Here is a 20139-nt window from a genome sequence, read left to right on the forward strand (position 1 = left end):
TATATATAAATATATATATACAGAATATATATATATGCGGAAGGAATGGGTGCAGTTTTCTTAACCAGGAGGCAAAGATCCTTTGAGTTTTAGCCTTGAACAGAGGAAAACAGCAGTTACATTGCAGTAGATTTCTCAGTGCCTTTTCTTAGAAACTTCACCTAAGCACACTTACAGAAAAAAAAAAAAAAAGAAACAAAACAAAAGAGTCTCCTGTGAAATCCACATTTTTCTGAAAGATTTGAGAGTCAATAAAGGTACAGGAAGGAAAAAACAAAGAAAAAGGAAAAGAAAACCCACGGAACGCACATTCCCTTCTGAACATGCTGTGTGTCAAATGCCGGGGAATATCTGTCTGTGCAAGTCACGCAGAAACACATCCGAGGCGGTCGGTTTCTTTGGCAACTATGGCTGTGATAAACTGTAGCCTTTTCTTCCCTTGCAGCTAATAAGATACACATTTCTAAGGAAAATAGTATTCTCTTCTGTAAAATTGTAATGTATTGTTAATATTTGTACCTATTGTATATTTATGTCTTGACAGAATTATGACTGGTACAGTTTATAGTAAATAACAAGAGTATTTACAACTAATCGCAAAGACAAGGTTTCTAAAGCCAAGTTCTCTCTCTGTTGGTAAGCTCCACATACCATGATCTCCAATAGTTTTTAATGCCTCATTTTTAAAGCGAATAGTAGAATTACTGAATAAAGTAGCCAAGCGATGGAGACCGTGTGGCACTGATGCTCTCCTGCGCAGCTCAGTCGGGAGCAGGACAAGAGGTGGGCTTCCCTGGTGACTCCAAACTAGCTCCAACTTCTTCATGTCTGGTCAGTCACTTCTGCTTACAGTAATTAGACTGAACAAGTGTTACCTTAAGTTGCATTAGGATCACCCACTTGGGGAGAATATGGCTTTAAATAGTTCTTGAATAAAGTACAGATGTTCTAGTTACCTCTGTACCTCCTGTTTGCCATTGTGTTGGCTTTATAAGTATCTGATGTATGGAAAAGTCATGTGACTTTCATGCATTCCAGAGTAGTCTATTTTTCTGTTCAGATTTAAAAAAGAAAAAAAAAAATATATATATAAATATAAATATATATCTGTATTTTTAGCAAATTTATAATAGGGCAATCAAGTCAGATTTCTTCTTTTTGTATTACAGAATAATATATTAGATGCTTTCTTGGTGTTCATTTACACAGCTGATCCCCTAACCTTTTCGTTGTCGTTATTCTCTTTTGTTCTGAAAAAACGCCTGCAACATCCCTCCTGGAAGTGCGTCTGCGAAAGGTCACTGAGTTTGTCTGATGTTGTCATGTTTTTGTATTCTCCTGTTTGTGGTACTTAAACATAACCAGGGACTGGCTATGGAGACTAAGATGTTCCTTCTGAGAAACACAGGGTGGGCCAGGCTCTGCCCTTGGTTATGGCCGTGTAAATGTCAGCGAACGCCACGGGCTTCAGCATTAGCCACAGCCTGGACTGCAGTGTTTTTCCAGATTTACATTGATTAAGCTGAGAGCATAAAGAAGAGACGGGATTTGAAGCTGACTGTCCTAATAACAATCATGGAGTTGGGATAAGCATCAAAATTCAGGCTACTGTGACCTGATGTTGCTCAGGAAAAGCTCCCAACTTTCGGGCGAGTTTTTCCTCGGTTAAAACAGGAAGGTCCACGCTTTCATTTCCCACTGGGTTTTGGAATTTCTATTTTCAGTCTGAGAGAAAATCAAGAAATTAGAAAAAAATATGGGGGAATGAAAAACCCGAATGTAAACGTTCAGAAAGGGACCAGATTTGGATTTGGTTATGGTAAAGTTCGTCCATGTACTTGCTTACTTAATGATCTTCCTTGCTCTTTTATAGCTGCACCATCACATAAATTGAATAAAAAGTCCGTGAGATAAATGTGCATCTGGAAGCTATCTCATGGCCTGTTGAAGTTTAGCACGACAAAGAGCTTCATACCAGCTTTGCAGCTCTGCTCATTTTAAATCAGCCCAACAGTCTGGTCAACAACCACGTTTTTTCCAAAGATGAAGTTTTGGTCCTATTTCCTTTTGTTTGCTTCTGTGACTTTCTCATATGCCCACTACACTAACCAATAAACCTGAAATAGAATTAATTTGGGAAAACATGTTTCAGAAAGTCCAGATACCACCTGAATGACCCGAATAACCAGCAGACACAGTTTTGCCTGTGGTTATGTATCAGCAAGACCATTTACACACGAAGGCATTAAAACTGGGTGGGATTTTTCTTTTTTTGAGAGCAATTACTGCAATAGCCCACCATGTCTATCATCAACGGTCACATCAATCCCTTCAAAAGGCACCTTCTATAGCAGTAAGTTTGTTTGAGCACAGTCAACAAAACCATAGAAAGCTTCTAGTCAGAGCAGTCTTAAATTCACCCCTGCAGATAGCCCTCCCACACCGCGACAGGAACAACCCAAATACCAACCAGCCCTTCAAAGAAGAGATGTTTATTTTCCAGCCTGTGTTTCGCACCCCATGCTGATCAGATTTAGGCTCTTGCACTGAAACTTTGTCTTCTCCAGACAAAGGAAACCTTAGGAAAACTGAAAGTCTGCATTCAGGGTGTGTATCCCTTTGTTGCTGGTGTTACCTAAGCCACAAATAAGTGTCCTTTGACACCAATGGTAGGGTGCCACAAGTGTTCATATCTGTAAATACTACTCAGAATTTTGCTTTGCTTGATTCTGGCTTCATCGCACAAGAAGTTTTCAGTCTAGAGGCTTAGAAAAGAAAGCTTCATTTTTCTTTTTAACTAGGAAGAATACTATTGATATTCTGTAGGACTGAACAAGGACTAACCTTTGACATTTTTAAAGGTGTCTTTTCAAGACTGTAGCGACACTACCTTCAAAAAATAATAAGGCTGGGCTCAGTACAAAGACCCACCCAAACTAGAGCTTTGTGGAAGCCAGGGAGCCAAATTTGCATGAAATGCCAAATTCTTTGCTGCTGTAAGTAAAAGCCCATTGAGATCAATGGAGCTGTGCCCCATTTAGCCCAGTAAAGAATTTGGACCCATATCTCTAAAGGCTAATGGAAAACTAAAAGCTCTGTATGACCTCAGGGATGGAGGTGTCTGTCCACAGCACCTACGAGGAAACCAGTGAGGTGAGGGAATGGGAAACAGAGACAGGTCAGTGAAAGCCTGGGAAAGGAGGGATCCTTCAGGCAGGAGGATGATAATCACATCACCCCCGTCTTGACTGAGCATTCCTCCATGTCAGCTCACTCTCTGTGGGCTTGATGCCGCTAGTGGTGTCCCAGACTGATGGATGACTGTCCCTAGAGCAGGACCACAAGCTCAGCCACTTGGCTCAACACTGTCAGCCCTTGGTCCAGGGACTCACTGTTGCTGGGAGGACACTACCGGCAAATGGGCCATCGGTTACCTTTGACTGTGTCATAACCTCTGCTCCTATTGGTAATTTACATTTAAGACCATTTTAGGACTCGTCAGTTCTTCTCTAGTCTCTGTATTTCATTTAGGAGCTCTGCCCTTTATGCCTCTTCTTCCCGTTATGTTTCACTGCCTCTGAGTATCATCAGCCACACATTGGCTCATGTGACCACTGGGATTTATCTGGTTTATATCAGTTTCATTGGCTTGTAGCAAAGATGGAGAACAATTTTTTTTACCCCATTCTTTCTGGCTTTTTGGTGGTGGGTGCAGAAAATTGGTTTTGCATTGAAACATTCCCCACCAGTGTGTTTGGAGGGGGAGGGTGGGGGGAGAGCAACACCTCCATGCTACTTTGAACTTTGAAGCCATGATACCGCAATCAGAAAGTCCAACCACAGCTACCAACCAAACTCACTTTCCAACTAGATTAGCATTAAAAAAATACCCCAACTTACTGCAGCAGAATCCTGCTTTCTAATCAGGCAAGTGAAGCAGTTCCTGAATGGGGAGAAAACACTTAAGGAGGCACTGTTGCAAGTGCTGTTTAATGACGACTCCATGCCCACAGGAGGACACTGGGGTGGTCTGTCACTGTGCTGTGCGTTGCTGCTGCTCAGCATTTCACTGGGCCAGGGAACAGCCTCAGGTCTTCCTTCTCCAAAAGCACAGGACAGCTGCAGGACCTGAATGTTGGCCCATGAGCTCCAGGCACGAGGACACCGGGGTGGTCTGTCACTGTGCTGTGCGTCGCGGCTGCTCAGCATTTCACAGGGCCAGGGAACAGCCTCAGGTCTTCATTCTCCAAAAGCACAGGACAGCTGCTGGACCTGAATGTTGGCCCATGAGCTCCAGGCAAGGGCTTCCCAGGGACATCTCCAAAGGGCAGTGGTGAGCATCCATAGCCACTGAAGGATAAGAAAGCTGTGGGGTTCCCTTTAAAAGCAAAATGTGATATTTAACAACAAATAAAAACTGGAAAATTGTACGTTTCCTGTGGCTCTGCTAGTACACGATTGAATTGCTTTTGTATCTGGAAATTGAAACCGACTGTGACCCAGCTTCAGAAAGGGCAGAATATGACAGGTTTCTCCATTGCCTTGCACTCCAGTTATTTTTTAACCTGTGCAATGGGGAAGCAATGGGGAATCCAGTTCAGCGTGTCTGTAATGAAGGGCAGTGCTTCATGCCTCTGCCTGACAGCCCAGCAGATCCTGCACATCTTGCACAATATCTTCATTGGGTTATATTGGATCAACCCAAGGGGCAATGCGTCACCAGATGTTTTCTCCCCTTTTAAGCAATGTTTCAATACCCTGGCATTTTGGGGTGATTACAGCAACATTAGCCATATACTAGTGTACTTAGAGTCTTACATTTTTTGTGACTTTTGATTTAGTCATTCTTTGTTGAAGTTTATTGACCTCTCCAGTTGTTTCCGTAAACAAATTACTAAAAAAAAAATTAAAAAAAATCAGTGTCTTTATATGCATGTAGTAGTATGAAACTGTGATCAATGTGTGACATTCAGAAACTGTACTGTCTTGTAAAATATGTCCAAATGTCTAAGGATTTTAAAGCAATGGTCCCTTACTACAGACTACAAAAATAAATAAAAAGGTATGGATAAAAACCAAAGCCTTTACTTGCTCTGTTTCATGGTCATATATACTGGCCAAAAATATCAGCTGGCACTGAGTTTCTGCTTTAGCTCGTTGCGATTGACAGCAGGTTTCACCATATGTTATTTGCTCACGGATAAGACCGTGATTCAGGAAAGCAGCGCAGAGCTTGACACCTCCTGTTTAATGTCTGACGGATTCAGTGCATAAACCTGTGGGCTTCAGTCCTCACCCTACATGGACAAAGTCTACCTGCATCTCCCCAAGCCACGGCTGGTCTCGGGGACCAGGGCATCTCCCACCCTCTCCATGCGCAGAGCGGGGATGTGTGGTGTACGGGGAGATCCCCGTCACACACACAGCGCCTGGAAATCGGCATCTTGATGGTGCAATTGTGCAGATGCAGAACCAGACACAGATGGGAGAACAGCCGAGGTTTGGAGACAAAGAGCTTTGGGTGTGAAAACGAGACAAACAGGCTGCTTTTGCTGCTACTTGAGGCAAAAACTCGGGCTTTCTGCTAGAGCCACTGTGGTTTGCTTCTCCATTAGACTGAGCAGCAGGTTGGTTAAATTATGCAAGTCATCAGCAGAAAGGCAATTCAAACTGCTCAGGAATATTTTCTTTGCGTTGCTTACATCAAAATTTTTTTATACTGGAATGCAGTTTCTGTAAGATTCTTCGAAGCTCTAATCTGAACCCCCTGTTTTATGGAGACGTTAATTTGTGGCCATCCAAAAATGTAAAAAGAACAAATAAGCAAACATTTCTACCCAGGTCAACCACTTGTTTGTGCTGTTCTGCACATACAAATCGAATGAAAAAGACTAAAATTGCCCAGTTCTACATCTTATTTTATATAGCCACCACATTTGCAAATGGAAACCAGAAAGTTGTATGCACAAGAGGACAAATCTCACAGAACTTAATGCATAGTGTGTTAACGTTCCTGCATTTACTTGCATTCATTTTCAGTTTAGTAAGATCTTTCTAAGAAAAATGTGAATTACCAGTTGTGTGTTTCATAACAAGCAGTGACAATGACATCTAATAAGATTAAGACACTGAACTTGAAGGGAAGTTTACAAATGCAGAACTAGAAAGTGGAGAAATTCCTATAACATATGTCTTCCTCTTCCACTTTCTGCTACTGACTTTTTTTGTTATTTGCCTGCCAGCCTGAGCACGCAAGCTCCTGAGTTATAGTCCAGTATCTGTAATTATACTGTCCAAGGAGGTTTTCTCTATGAATTTATTTACTTTATCAAGTCAATTAAAATAATGCCTATCTCCTGAGGCGTTGTGGTTCATTACTGTGTGACAAATTTATAGATGATGAAACATTTTTATCCTAGTTAACACATACCAGAGAACTGTTTCTTCCCTTTGCCTAGCCCCTCCACTCCCCATCCCCTCAGCCCTGTGACTTGCACATGCTTTATGCCAACCAGTGCACTAACTAGCAGGTTAAAGTCACCCAAAGGCAGCAGCAGGGTGTGTTAAGCAGGATCCCCCCTGCCCATGGCACCCCTGGCAGCTCGGTGGGCGCAGAGCGGTCACTGCCTGCTTGGTGATGGCTTCAGCGTTACTGATTCAGGCACCAGCTGCCAAACGTTACCGGGACCAACAGCAGTAGATTTACTTTTCTACCAACAACAAAGCATTTTCCAGACTTCATACAGATTAGTGAAATGCAGCAGCTTTTTCACTTTTCTAGTCTCCTGTCCTTCACCTCCTCCAGCCCATGCCCTCAGGCAATCTCCCCCCCTGGCTCCACCAGCAATAACCTCACTATCTCTTCCTTCCCACCTGGGTGGATTTTACTGTGATTCCTCTTATTTTGGGCTAAACTAGGAACATTTTTCTTTCTTTCTTTGTTACATACCATCCTCTAAACCACCTACAAAACCATCATATCATTTTCCAAACACCCAGAGCAAACTGATGTCCATCTCACATCGAGCCAGGTGACAGCCAATAGTCCCAAATGTGAATCAAAAAAAACTATCTAACGAGGGAAGTGCACAACCCAAGTGAGGGCACAAGAGCCCCAGTGACCCCCTGAGCACTGGTGGGGCTTGTCCAGCTCTTCCCTATCACCCTATAGGGCAGAGGGACCCAAGATGTGCCCAGGCGCTCTGTGCTGTGCCTGCACCAGCTGCCTCCTCAGCCTGATGTCACGACACTGCGTAGTGCTTTACATCGGGCAATGAAACACAAATGTTCAATAGTACTAGGGAACGATGTGGTTAAGTGTGTGCTGTGCTTTGTTTGGCCATGGGCACTTTGTTGTGTTATTTTTCATTCTCTCTTTAATAAACCCAGTGGAGTTTTTCCAGAGTTTACCTTGGCGTGCAAGTGCTGGGAGTTGGGCTGCTGAAGGTACAGATGGTGCAGCAGGGACCTCGCTCCGAGACATGGCACTGCCTTCTCCAGGGACGTTTCTGCTCCCATGTAACGTCATATTGTGTCACTAAAACCAGGGAGGATGTTTGGGCATTTCAGCACAGATGAACATGAGGAAAAGTTCACATTTTAAATATATTTTGATCACTTCAGAAGAGTCAGTAACAATTTAAATAATTTACAAGCCTTTTGTAGGAAAATAACTGCTTATAAAATATAGATTAGATTCTTCCATACTTTCTTTTTCTCTTTACTTACCTTCCTTCCTACTTTCCATAAGGAAATTGCACTACTAAGAGATGCAACATCATTATTATTCAGCAAGCAAGAGCATTTGGAGGTAACTTTGCCCCAGAGTATCATCTGCAACCATCCAGGCAGAAGCTGAGACTAATATGTCACAGCAATGAAAGTTTGCGGTTTCTGGTTAGAAACACAAGCACTGAGCATTAACCTTAGCTTTGGAAAATAAGAGCAAATTTGCCCAACATTGCATCATGCAATTTAATCCCTACATAATGAACCAGTGAACCCACATCTCTAACCCAAAGTTAGGCTTATGTTTTGCTGTACCCAGTGCCATTTTTTATAATGCTGGCAGATGTGTGGTTAACAATAATTGAAGCTAAAATGAACTGTTCTATGTGCTGAACAGAAAAAATACATAATGTAAAATGCTGTTTTCATGTCTTGATGATAATTAGTCTGCAAATGAACTGCACAGTGATGCAGCTTCTAGCACTCTCTTGAACAGTGGAGAGGTGAACACTAGGATACAGTCAGATGAAGATTAATCCAGGCATGAGAAACTGTAGATTTAAATTATTTAACAAAAACTAATTCCTCTAGGTGTTCCTGGGCTAGTTTTACTCCTCTTTAGAGGCAGATTTAATAGCCAGGTGATACTATAAATTGGAGATACTGTTTTCTGAATCATGAGAGACTGGCAGAGCCAAAAAAGCATTAAAAAAATTAAGTCTCCAAAGTGCAGGAGTTTGAGACAGAGCTTATCAAATACCTACAACGCTACATAAGCATGTGCTTACCTTCCAAGCCTCTGGTGCCACTTGGTGCTTGTGTGGCTGTGCAGAAACTGCCACCTTTCATTGCTGTGACCCCATCACATGCTGTGGGTGACACCAGGCACCTACCTGAGCTATAGAGGAAGGTAACTGCAGCCATAATGAGGAGGAGAGCAGACCACAGGGTTTACCACCCACCTGAGAGCCCGAAGCCCCCTCACCCCCAGCACAGTGCCTCAGGTAACATGATGCAGGAAACAAATCCCAAGAGAGTGTCTCTCTCCCAAGGGTTAGTTAAAGCATGGGATGAAGACCTCTTCTCTAACCTTCATGGCTAACATCAGTCTTGTATAATGGTAATGAGGGGCTGGGAAAGACATGCCACTCCTGCTGTGGTCAGGTCACTCATTTACATCATTATGTAAATGTGCAATTTGCTTGTCATTAGGACCCAAGCACTACCCTGGGCCATCCACAGGGCCCTGTTCCACCTTCAAGATGTGGTCAGTGGCTCTCCAGCCTCAGACCAGCTGTGCACTGCCCACCCCACTAATGGGAAGGTCTGGCTGTTTCAAGAGCTCCAAAGGGTTGAAACACTCTGAATAGCAACTAAAAGGAAAAGCAAATCACAGTACCAGTCAAAGAATGAATAAAATAGAAAATACATAAACCCTTTGGCTAATCATATAAACCAAAAATGTTTCATTCTCCTCCATGAATAAAGCAGCCCATAAGTTTTCCTGTGTAGCTTTTCTTATAAATCTCCCCCAAACAGCCAGTGCTGACCAGATGGGCTAAATAAGGGAATCATAGAATCACAGACTGGTTTGGGTTGGAAGGGACCTTAAAGCTCATCCAGTTCCAACCCCCCTGCCATCAGCAGGGACACCTTCCACTACACCAGGTTGCTCAAAGCCTCATCCAACCTGGCCTTGAACACTTCCAGGGAGGGGGCATCCACAAATTCAGACTAAGAAGTCTTAGTCTGATATGTTATAGCAACTGCAGCCAAATTTCTAAATACAAGCTCCTTACAAATAATGTGACCGTAGCTCTAACTCTGTTTTGATCTGTTTGGGGATTTTTATGATTAGTCATTAAAAGCCATGAGGCTGGTGGAAGGCAGCTATTAAGTGCTATCTAACAGTATACAAAAAATCTGACCACTTTCTGAAGGTCTAATTGACCAGAAGATTCTGTGGTTTTTCTCTATTTATTTGTTTTTCACATCAGCAATATTGGTTTCCACTAACATTTTCTAGCAAACAAATATTTTTCAGACGTTTCAGTATGGAGTAGGATGGCTGCACAGAAAAAGCAGACCACCAGCTGCTCCACCGGGAATCCAGCAAAAAGGAACAGTTGATTTCCTATTAATATAAATGAGCTTGTTAGCTGGGTTGACTTCAGACTGAGTTCAGCAGTTCAGAGCCGCTATTCCAGAAAATACAGAACTTATGTAACAAAAATCAAGAGAAAGTGAAGGAAGAATTTTGTAAGTGCCTTTTCCCTAGCTAAATGCTTTTGGGTCTCAGGGTGGATGAATGGAAGCTGAGATGGGATGTTCTGCTGACTGGACCATACCCAGAGTGGTAAGAATATTTTTGATATCTACTGGGGCACTTAAAGAGGATTTCCAGGACACCAAGCGTCCCATATTGTGTTGCAGTTTTCTTAATATATGCCTACATCATGAATAGTTTGTGCAATTGATACTCTCACAGAGTTCCAGAATAAACTCATCGAACAGCATTTATTGGACGTTTTTATGTAAAACAAAAAGCTCTAGGGATGGGCAGTCATTTCCACCGGTGTTGCTATTACAAGCTTCTAGGATGACTTGACAGCTTTAGCACCATGATGAGGACTGAGAATGTCCGAGCTCTGGTCCTATATTTCTATATTTAACTCTGACCCTTTGTTCCTGAGCACCCTTCAATGGGGAGAAACCACATATCTATTTCCTAAGAGTAATTTATTAACATTAGCTAGTGATCTGAGAACTATACAGTGCATTCAGTGAGATAATTAATGCTGTACCAGGTAGGAATATAGCTTCATGGGAAAAAAATGCTCACAGTGAGAAAGAATAAACAAAAATGTGTTAATTTTACCATACCTCATGTTATTCAGGAAATATTTTTCTGGTTTTATTCCATATCCCTTTTGTCAGGGAATAAAAATCAGATATCTCTCACTCTTTCTTGCTCAATTGCTCTTTCTCCTGCGGCTCCCAGAACGTGTACCCCATTCCTTAAACAGACACCTTGCCCTCCTATAAATAGTGCTCTTCAGCACACACCGTGCAGTTCACCTGCAAAGCAACACCACTATCAACTGCAGAGCTGCACGGGAAGGAAGGATTGCTGTGACAGCACATCAAGCACATGAAAGTTAGACAGCACCAGCACCACAGCCATGCCTTCTCCTGCTCTTCCAGCAGCTGGGCATTGCTGGGGGCCCGCTGCGGCAGTCACGGACTGCAGGAGCAAAGGGATGGCAACGCAAGAACCGCGGGGAAACACGGATCGGCTATTTTCTGAAATTCAAGGTTTGTGTTTTGCAAGTTAAATAACACCCAGATGCACAAATGGGTATGGGTGGGGTGTTTTTTCCCACCCTATGGACACACAGAGCTGCCCATGAGCCCCTGTTTGGAACAGTTTCCTTTCCACAGTCACTGTCCCAGCTGGTTTTGAGTCCAGCATCCCACCAAGCACTTGCTGAGAGCACGAAATGTGCTTTCTTCAGCCTTTTCACAGTCCCTGGAGTCTGAGAGACTGTGCATTTGCTTTGCCACGTGGCATGGAGGAGCAGTACCCTGTGTCCTACCAACACTCTCTGGTCTTCCCACCATGGGGAGCCAGAGGAGCTCTGCCATGGTCACCACCCTTGGCCTTCCTCACCCCACCCCAGCCCACCTCTGAGGCCGTGGATCACAACACAAGAACCTCCCAGCATACCCACTCCTCCGAGTTGATGCCTGGTCCCTGTGCACGGTGAAAAGTTACAAACTCTATTTCATGGATTTTACAGCAACAGAGGCCGAGAGATGCCGGCTGCCTAATGCTCACTGCTTCTGAAAATTAACTTCTGAATGGCCAAAACAGGGGTATAAGTGACACCAAAGACACTAGGTGGTTAGGGCAGGAGGAGTTACAGGGATTTAGGATTACAGACTTCCAACTCCCAGGCTGCTGTCTTAAATATTAAGCATCCATCCAGGAGAGGGAACCAAAAAAACCCCTATATTGGAATAGTGAGCCCACCTTCTGCACATATTAAGGCCATCCACCCTATTGTATTTCCCTTATTCTCTTTCTCTTCAGAGAAGAATCTTTCCAAAGCTTTGCAAAAGCTTTTTTTGATATCATTCTCTGCCTGAAACAAGAATTTTCTTCACCATGAGTGAAAAAGCTGGGTGCCTCTCTTTTCCTGGCTGTTACTCAAGGTATAAGATCCATATCCCTACCACAAACTATGCTGGGACTTCTAATTGGGTTTTCCTCCCACTGTAACTCCCTCTACCATCTGTTTTTCTTTTTCTTTTGGATGACACATCCCTCAGTCACTGAGCAGTGCCACCGGGATGCCAACCCAACCCTGGAGACTCAGCCAGAGCAGCGCCTTCCCTCTTCCCCATGTCCCCAGTGGCCACCAGCCTCAGCTCCAGGTGTGAGGTGGGACTTCAGATCACCCCCTTCCCATCCGGGGACAGGGAGGGGATCAGACACGGGTAGATTTATGTGTTCCAGTCCATGTTCCTGGCTGGGATTTAACTCCAGCTTGGCCATAGGGTTTCTTTGAAAAGAAGGCAGAAACCCCACTGTCTCTGAAGTCCAGAGCACAACTTGCATGGTTCTCAGCAGGGTTGGGCTCCCACCCTGCATTTTTAAATAGCAGCAGAGCTGTTTAACCTATGACACAATTGATTATTCTGCTTAGCTTGAAATCACCACTGTGCTTGCAGCGACCAGAAACTGCCCACGTCCCCAGTGCTAACGAAGTCTCTCTGCTGAGATAATTGGTTGCCCCAGGCTTCAATAGGACCCGGCCACTGTTTTCCACTGCTGCACGTAAGGAGATTACTAAATTGTTGGAAACATGGTTACTTCTTCTGGCCTCTTTCCAGACCCCTAGTCATGTTAGAGTTGAGCTACTGCAAATGAAAATACATTAGAATTTTAAATCAGTACATAAGTGATGCTTGCTCATTGGGAAACTTGAAGTTAATGTTGCCTGCAGCTATTACTAGTGTTTTCAGAAATAATTCATTAGCTGTAAAAATCTTCTTTCATGTCTCAGGAGATGAAACAAAAAATTAGCTATTTTACTTTTCTTGTTAATTCTTTCTGTCAGCATTCCTTCCAGTCTCCTTCAGCACCCTCCCCTTTCCAGGCTGCAAAGCTGAGACATGAAGTCTTAACGATGGGGACCATGGAGACATATTTCAGATGAGCTCTTGGCCAGGTACCATAAGATGGTACCTTCCACTAGTTCCCCTCATAATATGTAACTCGTGCACAGGCTTTTCTGAGGAGGGTTTCTTGAACTGTCAGTTCCCATCTAACAGAGGAGCAGTAGATAATTTTCAGTGGTGGCCTCTGGCTGCCAGAGGTGTACTCACCATGTCTCAGTGGCTGAATACAAAAAGGATGGTTGGATCAGCCACTCTGTTCTGCTAAAGCCAAAGCAGAGCCCCCCCTGACACACAGCCTAGCACTAAGCCACAGGGGACCGAGGTCAAGGGACTTCTTTTACCTGCAGTAACTCTAACAACTCCCTTTGTCATAGGGTGAGGAAGACCCAGGGAGATTATTTTTTCTCTGTACTTCAGCTCCTCTGCTTTTGATCCCAAAAGAAAAGCAACAACCATAAATGAACCATAGAGGGAGAGAGGAGTTTTGTAGATTTTTCTTTCAAAGAAAATATACAAAGGGTTGAAGTCAAGTCCTATTGGCTGCTCCACCAAAAATAGTTTGTTCAACCTCATAATGCCTGAGGAACATGAAACTAAATTTCTTACCATTTCAGGGCTTTGAAGAATTGAAGGTCTTTCTGAAAGTCTTGAAGAGCAGTAAAGAGCCCTGTGCTGGACAGAAGGGACACAGCTGTCTGAAGCCATCCCTGTCCACACAAGAGAGGAAACAGCCACACTGAGTCCAACAGAGGAAGGTGCTTTCACCCATTTGTCTCTCTCGCACATCTCAGCTTTGCCAACAAATTCAAGGAACATCCTTTTTCCCAGGACATGGAATTGATTTAACATCTAAGCAAAGCAAGACAAAGATGTGAGTGATTTGCTTATTGTCCTGGAGAACACTTGGCTGAGCTGTTCATTTCCAGCAAACATAACACACCCGATGCCATCTGCAGATGGCATCCCGTGCTGCTCTGTGTACCCATCATATCTCCACCTTGGGGCAAGGCAGCAGCGGGGGAACAGAGCTGGCAAAGACGACAGCCTCTGCTCTCCCTTGGTGGGTACCCACCCCATGCTGACGTGCTCCCACATTCAGGCTGTCTGTCCCACCCTGTCCTGTCTCAGCTCTGCGTGCTGCTTCACGCGCCTGTTTCTTCCTCCTGACATGGCAGCTGTGTCAGGTGGCATCTGGAAGGGAACTCATTTTTTCTCCTTAGCAGTTTGACACTGAAATTAGATTGGGTTCATTTGCTGGGACATTACCACCTGTGCTAATAACCAAAATTGCTTTCAAAGATAGATGGCAGTGTTTTGAATTGGGAGAAAGATTGCTGTCCCTTTTAATTACATTTTCTGTCCATAATGAGACAATTATAAACATTTCAATAGCTCCCAGTCATCAGTCTTCCACTGTATGAGAGCACAGGAGAAAAAGGCAGCCCCACCTCTCTCTTTCTCTTTCCCCTCCCACCCACTGATTTCTTTGAGCAATTCATAAGTGTGCAATGTATATTCATCTCCATTCTGGCAGAGATCCTGGCAGCATTTAGATTGCCCAAAGCCTCCTCATGTAGCCATCACACTTGAGGACCAAACTCCCATCACAGTGACCTTCAGAGGGCAGCACATGTGTAAAGAACAGCGACACCCCCACCTACTCACTCCTCTTTTTCACTTAAGGGATGTATATTTACCAATCAGGAGTGTTGAAATCAAAGATTTCATTCATAGGTGTAGAGAGAGAGAAAATATTGTCTCAGAAGGAAAATATTGCAGGAACACGGAAGCTGCCACACTGGACCAACGCCGGGCTAGCCACTCCGGTGGTCTTCTCACCAAGGTCAGTAGCTTCAGTGCTAGAAATGTTATTGGAAAATGAACTGTTAGCTCAGGTTCATGCTATATGGTATTATCTGAGCACTGGAGGGCTGATTCCTTCCAGCTAGAAATCCTTTCAGTTCTTGAAACCTGAGTCTTTTAATCTTAAGCAGCATCAAATATTATTATTGTGAGATTGCACTGCAAATAAACACTGCATTTAATGTGTCAGTGGAATGAAGTACAATGCTCTGGTCAAGAATGAAAGTTTATTGAAGGCAATATAAAAATATTGCCATTAATCCAGGGTTCTTGTACTCTACATACAGTCATCTACATGATGACAGAAACTGCATATTAAATAATTTCCATCAAAACCCCAAGTGGTGGGGCCCAGACAGTTGTGCAACTCTCTTGACAACACCCTCTCCTTGGGGAAACCTCACCCTGAGCCAGCTAGACCTAGGACTTACCATCTACCCAGTTAAACATGAATCATTGTTGTCTGATTAAAGATCATCTTCCCAGTACTTTTCTGCCTCAATTGTGGTGTTTTGACATACTAGTTCAAGAGTTGTCACTTGAATTATAGGAATAAGTGGTGATGCAGAAAATCAGCAGTAGCAGCAACAGCAACAAAAAAATTACAAATCCCCAACTCATAAAACCAGAACTTTAACGAGATTAGTGGAGACAGCTGGAGGAGATAGCACACTGTATATGTACGCAGGAAGAACTGAGCATGCTGCCTGCATCCAGAGCATCTCGCTGAGGGAGCCTGAGCCCTTCACAAAAATGGTAAAGTTTACAAACTCTCCTTTGACAGCTTAGAAAATGAAATGGAGAAGAGAAGAGCTGCAGTCTCAGGGGTGTGGAGGAGGCAATGAGCTGAACAGGAATCATGGTCCAGGTCTCTCCGCCATGCTGCAGCTGGCAGCACTTGTGAGACATCAAAGTGCCAAGGCTGATATCAAATTATTGACATCTTGAGCTAAGGCAGCAGGTACCAATAATCAAGATTTGGTACTCCAACATTTTTGGGAAGGAGTTGTTCTATTCAAAGGAAATGGCTTCTTACTAGAAAGAAACTTTCAATCTCCATTTGTCCTTCAAATTTCCTTCAAGTAGTTCATGCTTTTATTTAAGAAAGTCTTCACAGACACCAGAACTACCCAGTTTGTGTAACACCTTTCAAGTTGACCCAAGATTGTGCATTCAGGTTGGGGAAAAAAAAAAGAAAAATAGAAAAGCCTTGTTTTTGAGACTTGCATTTAGCAGGAAATTAAAAACATTCATTCTCACCAACATTTCTCACTTAGAAAAACCTCCTCAATGACTGCTATCCAATCCTACTTCCTAAAAATAGAGGTGAGAAACAAAAGTGCTCTGCCCTCTCAGCAAACCTCTGGGTTTTCACAGCTCACCTCTCATTGGGCACCATGACCCATCACTTGTTTTATGGTTGTGTGATTGCTGTGACTTCGGGCAGAGACCACCCAACCAGATCAGCGACCCTGCGACTCTGAAGCCAAACCTGCTACCTAAGTGAATGAGCTGGGGGAAAAAAACCAACAGGGACCCTCACAGCAATGAGATTGTGATGCCAGAGCTCAGGGACAGGGGTTTGAAACCCTCTGCAACTTTGGGATGAATTCCAAGACAATTTCTAAATCCAGAGCTCATATTCTCCCAATCCTATTTACTAAAGCAATAAGAAATTGCACTTCCCATGGCACCCTGGGCATATTATTACACTATGTAATTTCCTTCTGCAAAAACCCAATTAACTGTACATGTCTGTACCCATTCTGCCAACTATATCATTTTATAATTTCGGAACAGCAGCACAAACTGCCGGGGAGTTATCAGTAAGAACTGTTCTGCAATAATTAATAGATGCAAAGATTAAAAGAAGGAGCAAAACAGGCGCACAAATTAACGCAGTCAATTATAACGTAGCTATCTACAGGCCAGGATCTTGTGTAAAATGAATTTCCTTATTAAGCTTTACCATCTCCCCCCCTTGACAGAGGTCAAGGAGGAGATTGAACATGAGCTGATTTGGGAACTGATTTTGATTTCCCTCTGTAGTGCTCAAAGGACAGAGATCTGAGAGCAAGCAAGAGCAATTGTAGTTTGAGATCTTAAATAATCTCTGACCCTCCTTCCCTCTCACCTTTGATCAGTAGATGACAGAGTCATGCTGACAAAAACCTTCCATAGTTGAGGTCTCTCTCTTATCCTACGTACCTAAAGCCTTTTGTGGATCTGGCTATTTTACAGCCTTCCAGACCTTTTGTGGGTCCAGGGTGGACACTACTGGCTCCACCATGTAGCCAACTGCAGCCCCTTGGAGACCACAGACTTCCATTGGGTTCCTGCCCAGCCAACACTGCTGCTCAAAGCATGGAAGGCAGTTAAATGTTCAGCTTTACCTGACTTGCCTCAGAGCCTTTGGAAATCCATTCCCACCCAGTTTTGTGGAAAGCCTCTGGTCTAAGCAACTGAGATTCTTCTGGGAATGGTGGGGTTTGGTGTTAAGATGGGAACATGAAGCAGAATATGAACTATTCAAGAAGAAATTCTGCTCCACTGTAGAAACCTCTGCAACTATTGAGGAGTTTGAACATGAACTTGTCACACTGATTTCTCAGAAGACTTTTTCCCCCTAGATTCCAAGAGCTGTTTCTCCTAATCATCTCAAGCTCCTCTCCAAGACCCCAAACACACTGAAGCAACAGGCTTTTTAATCAGATCCTGCACACAGCCTGAGAGACAGACATGCATTGCCTTTCAGTTTGGCCCAAGGCTGTGCATTTGTGGAAAGGGTTAAAGGATTTGGCTGGCTTTATTTAAAGACACCTCAGCCTACCACACACACTTCCATGAAAGTGGAGTTACTTTACAGGCCAAAGAGAGAAAACTGGTTTTGTAAACCCATGAGCTAGAAGGAAAACTCTGTATTCATGCTACATCTACCCACTTCTTACCAAAGGTGCACGCGACTGAGTAAATCCACTGCAGGCATACGAGATATATAAAAAAATGGATGATCATAATCCTGGAAAATGCATTTGCTTAATTGCATGGCTTCTACTTTTCCCAATAAACGACTTCAATACAGTCATTAAGCTGTTTTTACTGAAATGTACCACCATAAAGCAAACATATTTGCTGTTGCATTTGCGCAATTACAGCGTTTAATAAGCCATTCCCAATATGTAAATGTAGCGACCATTACAGCGCTGTTGCTTTGGAAGCCATTCCTGGGTGCTCAAAATGCTGGACAGGAGCACATTGGAGATCTATCACATTCCAGAGTGTTTCTCTCGATACCTGTTAGCAGAGCAGTTCCTCTCCCTGTTCCAGGTGTTCTTCCTCCCCGTCACCCAGCAGGCAGAGGACACTGCCCAGCACTCCCTGTGACACTTACGACTTATGGAATGAATTTATTCCCATGACTATTTCTGACTCGGTGCTGCTCAGTGAAGCTCAGGGCTCATATGGCAGTTGTGAGGTGAGGAACCCTTAAGCATATTAGTTGTTTGAGGTTGTTGCAGGCAGTCAGCAGCTGTGCTGTTCTGCTCCCTTCTCCTTCAAGGACGCAGGTGACAAGCTGCAATCCCACCACTTTCTTCAAACTCCAACTCAGGGCAGCTGTAATGCCCTCTGACACGTCAATGTCTTTACATTAGTAACATCAATTACTGATTCCAGTTATGGTAAACACTCCCCTCTCTCTGACACCCACAATCACATCCATTTTATTGTACTTTGGTTTTTAATTGTCATCTCCATTTCCAGGAAACCTGTTAACCACCATTAGTATTGCAATTCTAAATGTAAAAAGAAAAACTAAAGTCTTAATGGATCTGAATGAATTCTCAAACCCAAAGCTTCCATCTGCCATCAGTCTGTTTGTGTTTTGACACAGAAATTAAGCCACATAGCTGGTATGCCAGAGAAATCTCCACATGTGCCCCGTGAGCCTGCGCCCGAGGTCTGATGGTTACGTGTTCGTGATTTTACACAGGTAGGGCCATCGCTCACAAGAAACAGTATTGACCCTGGGGACCATTTGCATTTGAAGGAAAAAAAGAAAGAAAAGCCCATACACATTATAAACAAACCAAAATCACAGCTATTCCTGAAACACTGATACTGTGATAGGAACCACAAGAGATACAAATGCAGCTGCTCAGTCAGGAAGGGACAGACTCGGGAGCTGCCCTACGCCAGCCCATTGCCCAGCCCCACACCCTCTCCCACATTCAGCATCTCAAACAGCACCTCTATCTGCTGGATCCTTCTTTTGCCAAGTTTACTATTGACTTGCAGGCCAGCTGCTCCATATGCAATATGAGAAGTACACAGTAAATTCTGCCCAGTACTTTATGGATGAAGAGTAATATACATTTTGAACTATCACTGGTAAATAGAGACCACTTAAATTCAGAATTTAACTAGCTCAGCATTAATTGCCCCTGGCCCCTTTGGAAAGGCATCTGCCTCATCCTCTGAGCTGCCACCAGCCAGGGCTGTATGCATGGGAGATGCTGTCAAAGATAGACCTGTGCTTCTGTTGATACCTGGTACATGGTTAACTTTACCAGAGTAAGCAGTCCTGTTAAAGTCAAGGAAACTGCTCTCAAGAATTGCTCTAGAAATTCCTGTTAGGTTCAAGGCCTTAATCATTAAAATTGAGAGCTTCAAAAACTAAAACCAGGTAAAGATCTATTGGATTATTAAAACAATGAGACTGGAATAACAAAACAGGTGTGAACATTGCTTTAGAGGACACAAAACTGATCTGCCTCTTTGTTCTCCAAGTACACAGTATTTTCAAAGAAAAGGCTCATCCACGGAAGCAGCAGCAGCGGGTGATGAAGAGTCAGTGACGCACAGGGGCACTGCCAGGGCTGGCTGGGCAGCACACGCACCGACTTCTCTCTTTTGACATTTGACGTCAAAAGCTTAACCAGTTTTTGGAAGCCAAGATGTTTATGTTCACCCAGTTCTGCAGTTTACACTCCACTCTTCTGTGGCAGAATGTGGGAATTTTGAAGATTCTTTTCCATTACTTCCTTTTTTTTTCCCCCTGCATTTTTCTTTTCAAACCATTCCTCACAGGGTGGGAGCCTGCCAGGGCAGTTTTCTCTGTCCTGTAAATAACACCCTGCCCTGTCAGGGCAGAGGGGAGATTTCACCCATCTCTCCCAGCAGCCAGGCAGCTCTAAAGACAACAAGAAGAAACTGTGTCTTACATCAGAAATGTTAATATTTCATAAACCCGTGCTGGTAGCAGGCTTATGGCTATAAAGGGTCATTCTGTGCAGAGAAGACTGCAACTCATTTTGGCAACCTCCCAGCTGATGATAATTTCATTTTTAGGGGAACCTATTCCTG

This window comes from Antrostomus carolinensis, unplaced genomic scaffold (assembly GCF_000700745.2).
Source record: "Antrostomus carolinensis isolate BGI_N321 unplaced genomic scaffold, ASM70074v2 scaffold15937, whole genome shotgun sequence".
In the NCBI taxonomy this organism is placed as follows: Eukaryota; Metazoa; Chordata; class Aves; order Caprimulgiformes; family Caprimulgidae; genus Antrostomus; species Antrostomus carolinensis.